At 34.9% G+C, this 17,345-nt stretch overlaps 2 protein-coding genes across 4 annotated transcripts in view; one reads left to right on the top strand and one right to left on the bottom strand.

Moving 5' to 3' along the window:
- kcna4 (potassium voltage-gated channel, shaker-related subfamily, member 4) overlaps nucleotides 1-17,163 on the top strand; it is a 63,321-nt gene extending 46,158 nt beyond the window's left edge. For both annotated transcript variants that reach the window (XM_021477866.3, XM_005168948.6), the window contains exon 3: nucleotides 15,203-17,163. The gene's annotated coding sequence lies outside the window, so the exon portion shown is untranslated. The remainder of the gene's footprint in view (nucleotides 1-15,202) is intronic.
- Nucleotides 1-17,345, bottom strand: part of fshb (follicle stimulating hormone subunit beta) — a 150,116-nt gene that overhangs the window by 71,583 nt on the left and 61,188 nt on the right. The window lies entirely within an intron of this gene.

Below are 17,345 nucleotides of genomic sequence, written 5' to 3'. Positions count from 1 at the left end.
TGCACAGATTTTATCAACATTCCTTTTGCTTGTTTGTGACCTGCAAATCTGTCCAAAGCTCTTTAAATCTGTACAGTTGCATTTAGGATAAATACAGACTCTAAATTCATTTGTTATTTACAGAAAACACTAGGAATGTGCTGCTTGTGCACTTAGGAACTGCATTTTAAGTTGTTTGGGAAAGAAACTATGTATTAAAGGACGTTAATGTACAAGTAAATGCTCATTTACTCATTTATTAGCATGCACCGCATTTGTTGTATTTGGTCAGCATCGTTATAGGCCATATTCTCTGTGACATTGTGTTAGTCTTACATTGTACCCCCACATGCTGGAAGGCCAGACGTGTTTCTCATGGCTGTTCAGCAAGACATAATTGGCATTAGGCAGTGCCCGTCTGAGGCATTAGATCTGTCTTCCTCTAATGGGGATGAAGGTCATTGGCAGCATAAATCTAGCGCATGAAAAGAGATGAAAACGGGCACGGGATGACTGCTGATATCATTTCTGTTTCAGATACGTCTGTGTGATTGATGAGGCTGAAAGCAAACAATAAATCTCCTCTCAGGTGAAGAGAAGCAGCGAGGCGACTGGCACACTTACTACGTCCCTCCTCAAGATCGCTCTCAATCCATTTCAGCCCTCAATGATCAGGCATATTGACGTTCGACTATATCACAGATAGAGACAGAGAGCTGTGAATCAAAGGCTGACACTCTTGGCTTCATAATCTCTGTTGGCATCTGCATGTTTATTGGTTAATGGATTCCTTGGTAACGATTGTATGGTCTGTAAGAAACACTGCGTAATCGCTGTTTCGTAGATCATCCAGTACAGATCCCTTATATTGATCTTCTTTACAGACATGCAGTAAATATTGTTAGAAAAGAATACTCTTATAGACCGTTTCAATGTGGTCATGTCATTGGCCCTTTAACATTTCCTGCTTGTTATCAAACTATTTCAAACTATTTCAGTCATAACTTAATGTAAAAAAGCTATCATAACATTATTTATCAATATGGGGCTCTCTTTGTATTCTTAGAAGCTTTAGAAATTAAAAATGTAAAACAGGAAAAAATTTGGGACCATTGCTTTTGTTTACATGGTGTATTTTAAAGTATATAAAAGTCTCTACACATGAGCAACACCACTTATGCTGGAGCTCTGACTTCACCTGGGTGGAGAGATCAGTTATGTGGGTAGCAAACAGGGGAACTTGCGGTAAATTTTTTTTTTTACTTTATCCTTTTGACAAGGGCAATTGAGACGTATAGTGATATATGCGCACTGCTATTCATAAAGTTTGAGGTCAGTAAGTTTTCTTTTTATAAAAAAGATATTTTCTCACCAAGGACACATTGAATAGCAAAATCCTTTTGTAAAATATTCATTCTTGAATATGTAAATGTACCATAATTAGTATACAGATTATATAATATAAAATAAGAGACCACTTAAAAAATGTAGAGATATGTTTATGATCTAAAGTGAAGTCATTAAAAATAAACTGTACTTCACTAATAACACTAATAATCTTTACTGCATCCTTTTGAATGTTTTGGAGGAAAAACACTTTCAAACATTTAACAAAATTTATGTTAATTGATTTCTTGATTATAAAATATAAGAAAATATAAAAATATTATATAAAAAAACATATTCACTCTTGTATGTATATATAGATACAAGAGGGGTAGAGGGGGTTATATAAGTAAAATCCATTCTATAAAATACAAGAAAATAATAAATATTCCTAAAAAAAAACATACAACTACACTTGAAATATATTTTTGCTGCTGGTTCAAATTACTTATGTAAAATGAGCTGAAACAAAAAATTCTTTAAGTTTTTTTTTTTGGGGGGGGGAAAACTTAATTGTTTTATGTTCAACTTAAAGTTGAATAAAGCTTTAGGTTAACTTAATCAATTTGCATTGTGACAACATGAAGGGATTGTGTGGAACCCAGCATTTTTTCCATTATTCATTCACTCATTTTCATTTTGGCTTAGTCCCTTTATTAATCAGGGGTCGCCACAGCAAAATGAACCACTAACTTATTCAGCATATGTTTTGCACAGCAGATGCCCTTCCAGACACAACCCAACACTGGGAAACACTCTTGCATTCACACACATACACTAGGGCCAATTTTGCTCAGTCAATTCCCCTATATACTGTATGTTTTTGGACTGTGGGGGGAAAAAGGAGCACCCGGAGGAAACCCACACAAACACGGGGAGAACATGCAAACTCCACACAGAAATGGCAACTGACCCAGCTAGGTTTTAAACCAGTGACCTTCTTGCTGTGAGGCGATCATGCTACCCACTGTGCCATCATGACACCCCCCCCCCCGCCCCCCCCCCCCAATGTAATATAAAATATAAAATAATAATTATGTGAAAGAATGTGCTGTGAACTGTGCATTTCTTACTTAGAAATTCCTAGTTTAGATACACTGATTTGTGAAGTACCACTTTGTCAAGCTTTCTAGTTCCCAGCATGCTTTGCTTCAGTAGAAGATGAAATTGAGTGTTAATTTATGCGTTTTTGCACATTATTAATATGGGGGAGATCTGTGGGTGTTTAATGTTCTGTTATGATTGGATTTTAAAGTGTTTCTGACTGTATTTTAGTGGATTTTACCACTGTGTTGAAGGTATGGAGTGCGTGGTAAGGATAGGTCTGTACAGGTTAACAATATATGCAGCTTTTTGCAGTGCTAGTTTCTATGTTGGTTGTGTTCATGTGTGCTATTGCTGGCTGAATGATTTCACTGATGATTTAATTTCAATTACTTGAGTAACAGGTACTTGATCTTTGTAAGGTAATTGGTTTTCATGGTTTCAACAAATAAACCAGATCAATTTTAAATACAGGTAAAAAATATGTAAATACAACCGATTTGTAGCAAATGCTGCATTAGTTAGTTGGTTTGAACACACACCAAGTATACCAACTTAGTTGATGAAACTAAAAAGTCTTTTATATTTACTTTTCAAGTTACTTGGTTTGCATCTAAGATTAGCTATTAGTTATATACCTCAAAGTGCACCTATTTTAACCACTTTCAAGATTTAATATAAGCCTTTTGTGTCTTCAGAATGTATCTGTAAAGTTTAAGCTCTAAATACCCATCAGATTATTTATTATACCTTTTTAAATCTAGGAAATTTGAGCTGTTATAACATTGTAGCTGTTTTTGCTGCCTGTGTCTTTAATGTGATTGAGCTGGTTCTTCCCGCCCACCGTTCTCACGTGAATGTCAGAGCCATAGCCTTCACGTACACAAACAGCAGTGATAGACAAGAATGAAGCAGATCTCCCGTACTACAGTAAGAACTTTTCCAAATGTTATTTGATATATTTGTTGTGGATTTAATTAAAGCCTTTCTGCAATGATGAGTCACACACAATGTTTTTATAAAATTCGCTCGCATGCACACACGTTTAGCTTTGTACTGCTTTTGCACTGCAAATAGGACAGGATACACGGTAATATACACTACTGTTTGGACATCCGTTATGTTAATGTACAAAAAAACCCTGATTTAACACCCACAAACCAGGATTAAAGTGTCTTCTTTTATAATTGTATTGACACTAAGCGGCTGTGGTAATGAATTACATAGCAATTTTACTGTCCTTATTACAAACATACACTGTTTTAAAACGTTTTAAACTTGTAAAACTCATTCTTGATCACATTTGATGATGATCACAGAGAGCTGAACAGATCTTTTAATCCTTTGCGCAGGTCCTGTGTTGTGGACATGATTATATGCATTACTACGCAGGCATGTCAATACATGGCTGTCAAACAATTTGGTGGGTGTGGAAACTATACTACTACTTCAAGTCGGATTGTTGGCCACAAAATTTGGATCTTATTTAAACGACAGGAAACTAAAAAAAGAGACTTATTGTCTTTATATCACCACAGTATGACAGTAGACACACAACACATACACACAGTTCTGTCCAAACAGCTTACAAAGATGATTTTCATCATAGGTGCCCTTGGAAAATGTTTTGAAAGTATTTGTATAATAATAACAAGTCTAATTTAGTTTTTCATACGTTATTTTGATCAAAGGATTCTAGAAAAAATGATAGTTATTTACCAAAATAATAAAAAGAAATAGAAGAAGTTTGATGGTGTAAATTCCTAATAAATAAATGCTTTAAATAAATATAAAACAGTTAATAAATATGGTTATACTGTATTTTTTTATGTACTATGTATTTTTTGTGGTTTAGTTCATTAGATATAAAGTGAGTTGAATTCAAAACACCAACCAGTTTAACGAATAAAGATTAAACAACATAAATATGTCTTACTCAGGTATTTGAAGTGACGTCCAGTGCCAGGAGAGAACGTTTAAATAACTGAAGCTTGATGATTTGATTGAAACATCCCTTTACGGAGAAATTAGTCAGACAGTGATGTCCTTATTTGGACATGCAACTCTCAAGTGTTTATGTAAATTTCATGCACACATCTGTTTGTACATTTGATCATTTTGCAGCTAGAGGGAGAGTGTACAATTAAATCTGTTAGACTTTATCCATTTTTACTATTCCCCTAATTTAAATCTATTAATAAACACTGCCTCAGAGCAACACCACTGACAAGCCGGTTTTAACGTCATTCTGAACATTGCCCTTTTTAGTCACCATGCAGCTACAAGAAAGTGTTTGTTAACACTGCCAGAAGCATCAGCTAAAAATGGAGTTTAATAACCCTGTACAAGCTAAAACGTCCATACACTGTCACAAAATTGGTTGCTCATCCACTTGGGGAATGCACTTATTTCATTTTCCTGAAATGATGTGGCTTTTAAAAATGATCTAATAGCAAATAAATGCTAATTTAATAACAGCAACATTCACTTTGATTTGTACTTTAATTGTCACCCAGTAGAAGAGATGTAAAAGGTGATTCTCGGCTAACCTGTTTTTAATCATTTATTTATTCAATTTTTCATTCACTTCTTTTTTAGCTAAATGTTTGTTCTTTTTAATTTCAGCAGCGAAATGTGCTTGTCATTTCAAGTATATGTGTGCTCCAGTCTCATTTTTACCTCAGAAAATGTGCAGCAATTTTCAAGGTCACGCTTCATTGTGCAGCAGAATTAGAGAAAGGCTTTGAAAAACTTAATAGAAAGTTTTGTCACATTACATGTTACACAGTGTACAATCAGTGTACATGTTTATCTACAAATGTTTTTACACGTGTCATTTTTCCTCCATGTTGTCAATCCACTTAGTTCAGGTGTTTCATATGTTTGTGATGGACTATTCATTCATTTCTTTTCTTTCGGTCCATTTATTAATCTGGGGACGCCACAGCGGAATGAACCATCAACTTATCCAGCATGTGTTTTACATAGCGGATGCCCTTCCAGCCGCAACCCAGAACTGGAAAATAGTTATGTTTGAGTGAAAAGTTATTATTTTTTTTGTTCTGCAAACTACTGATGATTTCTTGTAGATTTAAAATAAACATGATGTCATGTGGAGCAGTGGTTCTCAAAGTAGGGGTCGGGGCCCCCTAAGGGGTCACGGGACAATGAAGGAGGGTTGCCTGGTGATTTACAACAATCTATTTATTTCTATTAAACCATCAGAATTACCATATTTTTATCCATAACCAACTGAAAACAAAAATTAAGCAAAAGTTACTTCTATAAAGGAACAAAGCTTCAGTTGGTATCATAAAAGCAAAAGTTTGATTTTAGCTTATTGTGAGAAGCTAACTCTGTAAATTAACATGTAAATTACAACTTTAAAAAAAACACAAACAAAACAGATACTGGCATCAGCTCAGATAAAATGAGTTGAAGATTATTGGGCAAAAAACTATTTTGTGCATCCCTGATACTGTACAGTAGGGCTGCACAATATATCGTTTCAGCATTGATATCGCGATGTGATCATTCGCAATAGTCACATCGCAGGATATATGCAATGTTGAGTTTGTATAATAATTCATCATTTGCATGTTTTTGATGCCTGCAATTGTACAATGATTTTAAAAGCATTCAGGTATGAGGAATTGTACCATTTTTGACTTTAACCACGATTAATTTTATTGAATTATTCTTATTATTCAGTTACTGTACTTGAATACTGTTAGACTCGGAAAATGATAAAACTACTTATCTTTTTCTTGTCTGCATTTATAGGGGGCCCCCAAAAAGTTTATAGATTGTTTATTAGATTTTATGGTGATGCACTCCCATTGCAGAACCATCCCAATCAATCTACCATTATCAATTCTTTCCAAATAAAGATTAAGTCATATGGTGAAATTGTATTCATACCGCAATATATATGGCAAAATAAAAAACATTCCAATGTAAAATTTTTCCAATATCGTGCAGCCCTACTATATAATTATTAGAGGTGTGTACCTACACTGGTCTCACGGTTCGGTTTGGTTACGATTATCATGCCATCGATTTGGTTCAATTCAATAACTTGGTGCATTTCGGTTCATTGACAATGCTTTCCATATACAATTTTATATTTTACTTCATAGCACAGCAATTCCTGTATTAAAATGTATAAATATATTTATATACTATTTGTTATACAATTTTGTCCTTTAATACAAGCATACAGATATATGAACTTTATTATACCTTTAAAAACTCAAGTACATGCACATAACAACCTTTATCATGTTTATCAAATAAACAAATATCATTATCTCGTTGGCTTTCTGAGTCTTGTCTAGAGAGTTCTCACACCCCTATGAGTGGTCACACGCTCAACAGAAAGGGCTGTGATTGGCTATAACACTCTGGCAATGTTCAACGATGATTGACACTGGTAGATGACTGTAGTGATCGCAGCTGATCCGTGATAGATGCGGTGGAGAAAACTCGCTTTGCAGACATGCTCGTGTCTGGATTCTGAAGTATCGCTGTATCAGCCGAGAGGGGAGGAAAAGTTACCTCACGAGAGCAGGTCAAAGATCCACAGTGAGAGCGAGAAATTGGAGTTTACTTTCAGTTTCTCCATAACAGTGAAATAGGGGCTTTAGCTGTAACTTCAATGTCATTGATAGACTGTCCAGCAAACCCGCACGCAGTGAAATGTGCTCAGTTGTCTGCGGTTTTAAAGAGTTGGAGTGTTTTAATTACTCAGGCTTGCATCCCTCACCAAAGTATTCTACGGCAACATAGCTCATATGTGATAAATGACGTCACTACGTAATAACCAGATATGATCTATTACTGAACCGATACCAAATTGTCTGTGTCTGCATCACAGTTAAGTCCTGTTAATTTCTTAAACATTTAAGTTTATTTATTAAAACCTTTTTTTGTTGATTTCTTTGGAATAACTACCTGTATTTATAAGTAAATCAAGAAATAAAACTATAGAAAATATATGTTGAATAACACACACACACACACACACACACACACACACAAACACACACACACACACACACACACACACACACACACACAAACACACACACACACACACACACACACACACACACACATTTATTTATATTAATTGTCATGCAAGATGACAACTTTTTATCTAAATGTTTGTTCTCCACATTTTTTTAGTGTGTGCCATTATAGGTGTATGTGTGATCTAGTCCCAGAAAATGTGCAGTAATATTGAAAGTCACGCTTCATTGTGCAACCGAATTAGCGGAAGGCTTTTAGGAGCTTAATACAAAGTCTGTTACATTACAGGTTACACACTGTTTAAGTTTATCTAGTGACACTTACACATGTCATATTTCCCCCTCCGACTGTCAAGCCACTTAATTCCGATTTATCAGATTAGAAATGTTTGTGATGGATGAATCAAGAAAACGATATCTAATTGTAAATGCTTTGCTGTCAATCTCAAGGCTGTTCTGCAAGACAACTAAACTTCCTCTGATTAAAAAACGATAATTGGTCGACAGACCGTAGCGACTCGTGTTGCCGTCTTGATTGTCACGCAGATGAACCACGGCTTTTGTAAGCGATCAATTCCCTTGATCAGAGTCATTGGCTACAGAAGGAGGCATTTGTTGTAGAACGTGGTTGTGTTTGTGGCTTGTTTTGAGGGGGTGGAGGACGTCTTTGCTTTAATGATGTTCCAGAGCCTCCGCCCCCGTGAGCGGGATGCCGCTAATTCGCACTGACGGTCTGTCATAGAGTCAGATGACTCAGAGGCACATCAGCCACATGTGCATCTATTGTGCACCCCCACCCCCCCAATAACATCCCCCAAAATCAGAACGCCAAGGGTTCTAGCGACACACTCTGTCACATACTTACTACATGCTCTGCCTGCTACAGGGATGGCAGCCAAGAGACAGAGAAAGAGGGACAAAAGAGAGAGAGAGAGAGAGAGAGAGAGAGAGAGAGAGATGGAAAACGAGAAAAAAAAATAACAACAGTGATGTAGGCATTCAGGCAAACCAAAGAGAGATGCATTGCTCAGGGCTCAAGATAGATCTGCGGTGATAGATGATGTGGATTTCTGCTCTGGACATTTTGTTTTTGACTGAATGCGTCTGATGATTTTGTAGTATAGTATATTTTTTGGTTGAATAAGCCGGAGGGCTCTCTTGTGTTAAAATTGGTGTTATGGGCAGATTTATATTTGTGATATGCAAGATTGCTGTTGTTTCTGAGTATCATCATGGCTGTTGTTGATATTGGCTCCGCTGCTGTTCAGATCAACAGTGCAGAACTGTTTTTATGCAGTAGTTCAGTGAACAAAGTAATATTGAGTAACTTTGGTTTTATATACAATAATGTCAGTTACTATACATTGCTTTGCAAAAGCTCTACAAAAAACGTATAGCCTAAATTTCCAATTAGTGAGAAAGCTTTAGGGGTTCCACTCCGGACATCACTAAACTCATATACTGTGTTTCAATAAATGGGTTGAGTTGAGCTGAGTGGGTTGAGTTATTTGTGTAACAGATATAGTAAGAGTATTATGCATTAATAGTATTATGTTGGGCAAGTTACTTGGAAAATGTAGTGAGCTATTAGTTACTCTACTTAAAATGTAGCTTAACTACACTAAAAGCTTCCCTCTGAACAAATTTGCAGACTAAGCTAAAAAGCTTTTTTTCCTCTTTTAAATCGAAGCAACTACAATCCAAGTCAGTTCTGTCTTAGTGATAAAAAAACTGCCTATATATACGGTTGAAGTCAGAATTATTAGCCCCCCTTTTTGTTTTTTAAACATTTCCCAACTGATGTTTAACAGAGCAAGGACATTTTCACAGCATGTCTGATATTTTTTATTTTGGAGAAAGTCTTATTTAATTTATTTCGGCTAAAATTAAAATTTTTAAGAACCATTTTAAGGTCAAAATTAATAACCACTTAAGCTATGTTTTTTTAGTAGTCTACAGAACCATCATTATACAATAACTTGCCTATAATTACTTTAACCTGCCTAGTTAACCTAAATAACCTAGTTAAGCCTTTAAATGTCACTTTATAGAAGTGTCTTGAAAAATATCTAGTCAAATATTATTTACTGTCATCATGGTAATGATAAAATAAATCAGTTATTAGAAATTAGTTATTAAAACTGTTATGTTTACGCTTCGTTAAACAAAAAATTGGGGAAAAAATAAACAGGGGGGTGAGTGTATAGTATTGCTTAAATACAATATAGTATTTGAAATATTTTAAATACTGTATTTACATTAAATCAATTAATTATTTAATGATCAGTGGTTAGTAAATGTACCTTGTGTGATTCGCAACTGAAAAGCTATTTGATTTAGAAAGCAGCAACGCTGCTGTCTCGCTACTGAGAAGTTTAGTTACGCTTGTAGCGTCACTACTTGTTGCTGCCCAACACTGTGCCATTTTGAATTCAACCAGAGACAATTCCTTGTTGAATGAATACATGACTGAATGAATCGACCAATGATTTATTCCTAACTTGTAGCTGATTATTGCTGTCATTAACAATCTTCACTACAAATCAACAGGTTCAAACAAACAAAGAAAAAATACATAAATAAGATCCCAGAGCTGTTGGTTGTACATCAATGCTTTTGAAAAACTACTTAATCAAACTGACAGATGTCTAATGTGTGTGATTAATAATTAGACATATCATTATTTAATTTTGATTTCGAAAAGTAGAGTGACTTTCATTATTGTAAATACGACAACATTTTCATAATTACTCTGAAGCTAAATGTATTTGTTCTCTCTCTTTGTTTTAACTGTAGTCGTTGATCCAAGCCGTACAGTAAATGTGATCCTCGACAGAGTTGATGGGATTTGTGGTTCTTGTTGGATCCTTCTTCACAACATAAAAAACTGTGTGCAGGAGAGCTAAAATTAGCTACGGAATGAAATGTCTCAGAAAAAGGAAAATTGGACTCAATTACTGGAGAATTCCTTATTCAGTCATGTTTTGACCTCTCCTGCGCCAGGAAAATATGAACGTCGTTTAGAAGCAGAGGGAGGAAAAAAGAGTAGAGAAAGTCAGAGGCACAATGAGTATGTTAGTCAGGGGCTCTGAGGGGTTTGCTTGTTTCCAGTGGCAAGAATCAGCTCAGAGTATTAGTTTGATTAGACCATATGCATATTTTTATATGTTTGACTTCTCAGCACAGAAACAGATCTCACACATTTGATAGCTTGCCAGTCCAACAGTGAGCCAGTGTTTATTTATTACTTTAGTGTCTATTAGGAATTCAGCTGTATGAGAAGAATCAGGAAAACACACAGGCATTTCATGTGGCTTAGACATGTTTGCCTGCCCAAATTAATCAAGCTATGACACACACAATTACAGTAATTCATCACTCTGAACACACTTATTTTCAGTTTTACAGAGTTGTATTGAGATAATTAAAATCATTAAAATAGATTGTGTAAAAAAGACTTTTCAAACTTTTAATTTCAATTGTACAGCACTGATTTTTGAAAGAGCTTTTTTTTTTTTTTTTACAGTTTTGAAACATCTTCTGTTCTCCAAGCCTGCATTTATTTGATAAAAATATTAGTAATCATTATAATATTTTAAAATAATATCTTCTATAATTATTAGCAGTAGATTATTATATTGAGTATATTTTAAAACCTTGTTAATTTCTGTGAAGACAGAATATGCTTCATATGCATGGAGTAATGCAGTAATCATTTTGATATTTGTTGATTTAATTATCAGGGAACGTTTCGTATTTTTGATAATGTAGATGGCTGTGCTGGTCAAACTTGTATATATATATATATATATATATATATATATATATATATATATATATATATATATATATATATATATATATATATATTTTTTTTTTTTTTTTTTATAATATTAAAGTCCCTGCTGTCACTTTTGCTTAAGGTAATGCATCCTTGCTAATTTAAATTATTTTCTTTAAAAAGTAAAAGAAATCTTAGTGAACCAACACTTATATTTTAATAATTTCATTTTTATCAAATATAAATGTAAAACATGTTACAAAAAATAATAACATACTAGCCCAGCAGACACACAACGTCATAAGATGTTAATATTAGGTTAGATTTAGGTCGCCAGCATCTTATCTTGACGTCCAATAGTGACATGAAATGACGTTGATATATTGTTGATTTTAGGTTGTGTTGGAAAGTGATCAAAATCCAACGTCGATGCAACATCTTAAACCAACGTCATATTCACTTTCGCCCATTGGAGAAGTTTTGTTCTTTTTTTCCTAGCCACTGCTGCCACTGGCTTGCAAAGCTCGGGACTTTTAGAGCTGCGCATCGATGAATTACTCTTTAGTTTTTGGACTCTCAGCAATGAATATTAAAGCACATTGAACTGAATTGAGCTAATCTAAACTGAACTGAAACTCTGAAGACTGGACTGACATGGTTTTAAATCACTATAATCTTCTATGTGAAGCTGCTTTGACACAATCTACATTTTAAAAGCGCTATAAAAATTAAGATGGATTGAAATGAATATTGACGTCAAATACTGACATTTAATCGCCAAGTATGGCAACCAAAATACAATGTCTGATAGACGTCATAGTGGTAATGTCCACACAATGTCAAGCTGTAACGTCATTAGACGTTGATGTTTTGTTGTTTTTAGGATGTGATGGAAAGTAACCAAAATGCAACATCTGTCCAATGTTGGACGTTGCGTTCTGACGTAAACCCAATTTTTTCATTTCCAAACAAAATGCAACGTCCCACGACATTGTGCTACAATGTCAATCTGACATCATGTTGACGTCCTGGGCCTGCTGGGAGAGAGCTGATACCAAATGTGTGTCAAATTAACTTACTTATTCCGATATGCAGGATTGACTAAACTGTCAGATTTATTGGCAGAAAACTGTAAGTATCTTCAGGATCTTGTGTGCAAGAAATTCTCAGAAGCATACTTCTTGCAAAAGGGCCTGACAAAAGTTGCCATCCATTGGCAGGCAAAGGCTTTCGTTTCTGGATCAGTGTGACGGGTTGGCACTGCTCTGATGCAATCAGTCTACACTGGAGATTGGATTGTTCATCTGTTTTTTTGGCCAGCTGAAATCCTCTTAGAATGAGAAGAGCAGAAACGACCACCAGCATTTCAACCAGTGGCCTTTACTCTGCCACTGCTGGCACATTAGACATTACCGAAAGTAGCAGTGAAAATGGTCAGCTGGCTGTCTTGCAGGGACTAACGCTGTCTTAATCTGGCATTGTTTTACTCGGGGCTTGAAGGTTAAAATATGTTTTGTTTCAGAAAACTGGCAAATGTTCTGGCTGAATTCTGATGGTAATTCAAGATGTATTGTAAATCACTATAAATCACAAAGGGATAGTATAAACAAATTTAGTCTCACCGTCAGGTCATTCCAAACCTCAATGTCTTTCTTTCTTCTGTGAAGCTCAAAAGTAGATGTTAAGCAGTGTGATCTTTTTCCATAGCATCTTTTCCATGCAGTGAAAGTCAACGGGCTGTCATTCTGCCTGAAATCTTCTTTTGAGCTCCACGGAAGAAGAGAACATGCTTTCATTCTCAAAGGGGCTTTTTCTCAATCTTGTTTTGTTTTTGTGGGAAACAGTATGATTTTGGTTTGAATACCAATTGTAAATGCCAATCTGGATTTTTGAAGAGAAGAGAAAATCTATCTTTAAAGCTTGTGACTTACGTCAGCTTTTTAGAAGTTTTAAGTGCCAAAACTTGTCTTACACAACTACTGATAATCAAAGATAGCTAGTAAAAACAAGTAAAACTAACATATATATATACCTACTATTTATAAGCAAGCAAAAATCAAATCGATTTGTGCAATTGTAATTTCATTATGTGTTACAGCAGTGGGGAGATGCAATCATTGAAATCAGTAACTGGAGACTTGCTCTGATCGTGAGTTCAGTGAGTTGTTCATTTAAGAAAAGATGCAACGGATCAGTCCAATTCATGAACGAATCATGCAGTATGATTTGGGAATCAGTTTAAAAGGTTAACTGCAAAAGAGCTGGTTTACCAATTGCCATATATTCTTAGCACAGTAACACTGAATACACTTCTGCTGTCCAGGAGTGTGTTTCCCAAACAACATCATAACTTGTGGCTGAACTACAATAGTACATTGCATCATTTGGGAAAAGAACAATGTAGGGACGAGTGTTTCAGAGTAACAGTAGTTTCTCTGTTGTAAATCCATCTTTTAAACCACTTTAATCATAACGTAAAACAACCATAATGACGCTCTAAATGGGGTGGAGTAAAAACCTTATAAAATACCCAGAAATGTATTTGTGCTAAACTTTTACATGCACACATCTAAAAAAATATCCAATATTAGTTTTAGCAAAAACATGCATTTTTTTTTTCCATATTAATTGAAATATATGTACACGACATATATAGGGCCACTGGGTCCGTTACAAATATTTTTCTTGTTTGTTTTTCTCATTCTTTTCTTGTTTTGTTTTTGTGGGAAACAGTATAATTTTGGTTTGAATACCAATTGTAAATACCAATCTGGATTTTTTTACTCTGCAGATCTTGATGGTCAATTCCGATTTAGTGACTGTGTCCAATTTTTTTGATGACCTGCTTACATCATCTTTTAAAAGTGACTCGTATCCGATGGTCTGCATTTACGCAGCACACGGAAAAGGCACAATGACCAGGAAAAAAGAATGGGCGCTGACTAACAGCTAATAATTAAAGAGTGCTCTTTTCTCTATCCCTGTACGTAATCTGTTCGCAGCTTCTGACAAGCTGTTTTACTATAGTTTATGACAGAAAGGTTCCCATTTGGCCATCTTCTTTTGATATATAGACTTTTTGAAACCTTGAGGCATCTTAATGTAATGTCCATGGCGTGATTTATGCATGTGATGAATGCACTAGTTTTATATTAGATTATATTGCTTACGTGGCGGACAATGCGCTCTCGTTAACATGCTTAAATACCTGTGTTATATGACAATATAAAAGCTGTTTAAGTCCTCGTGTATGAGATTTGAGGTTTGGGACTCTGCTGAAGTCTGTTCTGAAAAGAAAGTGTCTGTCTTGACTTCATTCGCTACGGTTTTTAATGACACGCAACTCGCATTGACAGGTGAAAATCTGCAGACACGAGAACAGAGATCCGATTCATATTGGATAAATTACCACATATGAACAAGGCCTGAATCTGATTTGAGTAAATTGGAATCCATGTGATTTTTTTCCTGCTTAAACGTACATGGGCCATATCCGAGAAAAAAATTGAGTCACTTGAACAGTGCAGTGTAAATGCAGCCATTGATCTTCATAGTGTTATTTTTCTACTATGCATGTCAGTGGCTAACATTTAACATTCTTCCAAATATCTTCTTTTGTGTTCAATAGACAAAAAGAATCTCCTAAACGAGGGTGAATAAATAATGTCAGTTTTCATTTTTGGGTGAACTATCCCTGAAGTGGCACAGAAAATGCGTCTAAAGTGACATTTAAATCACCCGTAATGCCATTAAGATGTTTTTGTTGTCAAGTAATGGCAAAGATATAATTTTAATAGGATAAAATGGTCTGAGTTTGTGTGCCAAACAATCTTTGTACGCCTCTTGACACTGCTCTTCCCTGTCACTGTAAATATTGACATCACTCACAATTTAATTTGCTGCTCTGCCAAGTCATAAGAGTAAAGTCTGATGATGACAGAATATTTAAATAATAAAAGCTGTTGTTTTCTTTCTGTTGCAGTGTTGTAAGTCTTGCCTATGAGAGACTTTTCCGTCAGCCTTTGGACTCCTTCAGAGAGGAATGGCCATGATTGCCTGTCATCGGATGGCGAGTTGAACGGGACGGTCCCGTCACAGAAGGTGTCACTGAAGCCACTTGTGGACATCAGATTGAGAGTGGACACTGCAGCCTCTCCAATGAGCAGTAAGACAGGAAGTCCATCATCAAGCCAGGTGTCAAACTGTTTAAGACCCGCCCCAATAAATGCCTTAAAGACACAGTACATCTCTATGTAGAGGAACCTGCAGCAGGAGACTTCTTAAAAAAAAAAAAAAAAGCTTGACATGTTTTCATTTTCCTCTTTATGAGTGAATCAGTGTCTTGCAAGAACAGATGTGAATATTTTCTTATAATAGAGAAATGTTTGTTTGGGTGTAATATTGCCACTTGTTTTGTTTAGTTTCTTTCAATGTTTTTTTTGTTTTGTTTTGTTTTGTTTGTTCGGTGGTAGGCCTGATGAAAGCTGTTAAATATACGTGAAGGGAAAGTCTACTGTCTGTCGGTGGCAGCCTCTTCCATCTAGTTTTTTCTCTTTTCATTTCCTAAACCAAAAGACTGCCAGCTGGAATGGAGAAATTCAGCGGCAGCGCTCAATGATGTCAGTCTGGACGGGTCACACTTTTACTGTATGAATGCAGGGTCAAATCACATACCCCTAAGATACATTGCTTTCACTCAAATCTCCAACAATCAAACTGCTTTTAGATTAGAGTATGTACATTTCATTAAAACCTTAAAGGTCTTTAAGGATAGTATTCTCCAAAAATTAGAAAATTCTGTCAATATTTGCTTTTCCAAACATGTATGACTTTCTGTCTTTTGCAAAGTGTTTTGTTTTTATGCCCAGTTTATAAACCAACTGATGGCTTGATCAGACTGCAGTGGAATTGATCTCATTCAGATCAATCTAAATTAAAGTTTAATTTAGTTGAAATGGATGGCTTGGACCTTGAATAATACAATCAACATGAACAAATAAGCATAGAAATGCTTGAATTCAATTATTTTCTCATACATGCATGCACGTTTATTAAAATTTCATCTCTTATGAACTGTCTAGTGGTAGAGAAAATATATCTTTAAAGCTCAAGATTTACCTCAGCTTTTTAAAAGTTTTAAGTGCCAAAACTTGTCTTACATAAACTAACATACACCTACCTACTATTTATAAGAAAGTAAAAATCAAATCTATTTTTAAAATTGTAATTTCAGTATGTGTTACAGCAATGGGGAGATGCTTAGACAAAAATATTTTAACATTGTTTATTTAAAAAAAATTTTGCCCAAAATAAAAGCTTAAGATAACTGGAGACTTGCTCTGACTGTGAGTTCGGGGAGTTGGTCATTTGAGAAAAGATGCAACGGATCAGTCCAATTCATGAACGAATCATTTATTATGATTTGAGAAGCAGTTCAGCTTGTTTACCAATTGCCATAATTGTTCTTAAGCACATTAACAGTGAATACACTTTGCTGTCCAGGGGTGCGTTTCCCAAACAACGACATAACTTGTGGCTGAACTACAATAGTATGGTGCATTGTTTGGGAAAAGAACAATGTAGTAACAAGTGTTTCTCTGTTGCAGATCCATCGTTTAAATTATTATAACATTAATTATAACGTAAAACAACCATAATGACGCTCTAAATGGGGGAGTAAAAACCTTATAAAATCCCCAGAACTTTTTGTGCAAATTGTTTTACATGTACAGATTTTTTAAAAATATCCATATTAATTTAAATATATGTACACGACACATATAGGGCCAATGTTTTTCTTTACAAATATTATTATGAATATTCCATATTCTATTCTAAAACATGAAACCACTTACCACATGAAAAGCCAACACATATTCTATATAGAACCATTAACATATAAATCATCACGTTAATGGTTTTAATTTATAGTAGGCTATTTACAAAAAAATAAAAGTATAATAAATAAAAAATAGACTACTTAATAAAAGTATAATAAAAAACAATAGACTATAGACTACTTAAAAATGATATATATATATAAGTAATAAGTAGCTTAAACTGAACTGTAAAAAATACACATAAGAGAGATGGCTTTAATGTTTGTTTTAAAATCATTCCGAGTT

This window comes from Danio rerio, chromosome 7 (genome assembly GCF_049306965.1).
Source record: "Danio rerio strain Tuebingen ecotype United States chromosome 7, GRCz12tu, whole genome shotgun sequence".
Classification (NCBI taxonomy): Eukaryota; Metazoa; Chordata; class Actinopteri; order Cypriniformes; family Danionidae; genus Danio; species Danio rerio.
The sequence above is the reverse complement of the archived record's forward strand: the minus strand, read 5'-3'. Positions and strand labels throughout refer to the sequence as shown.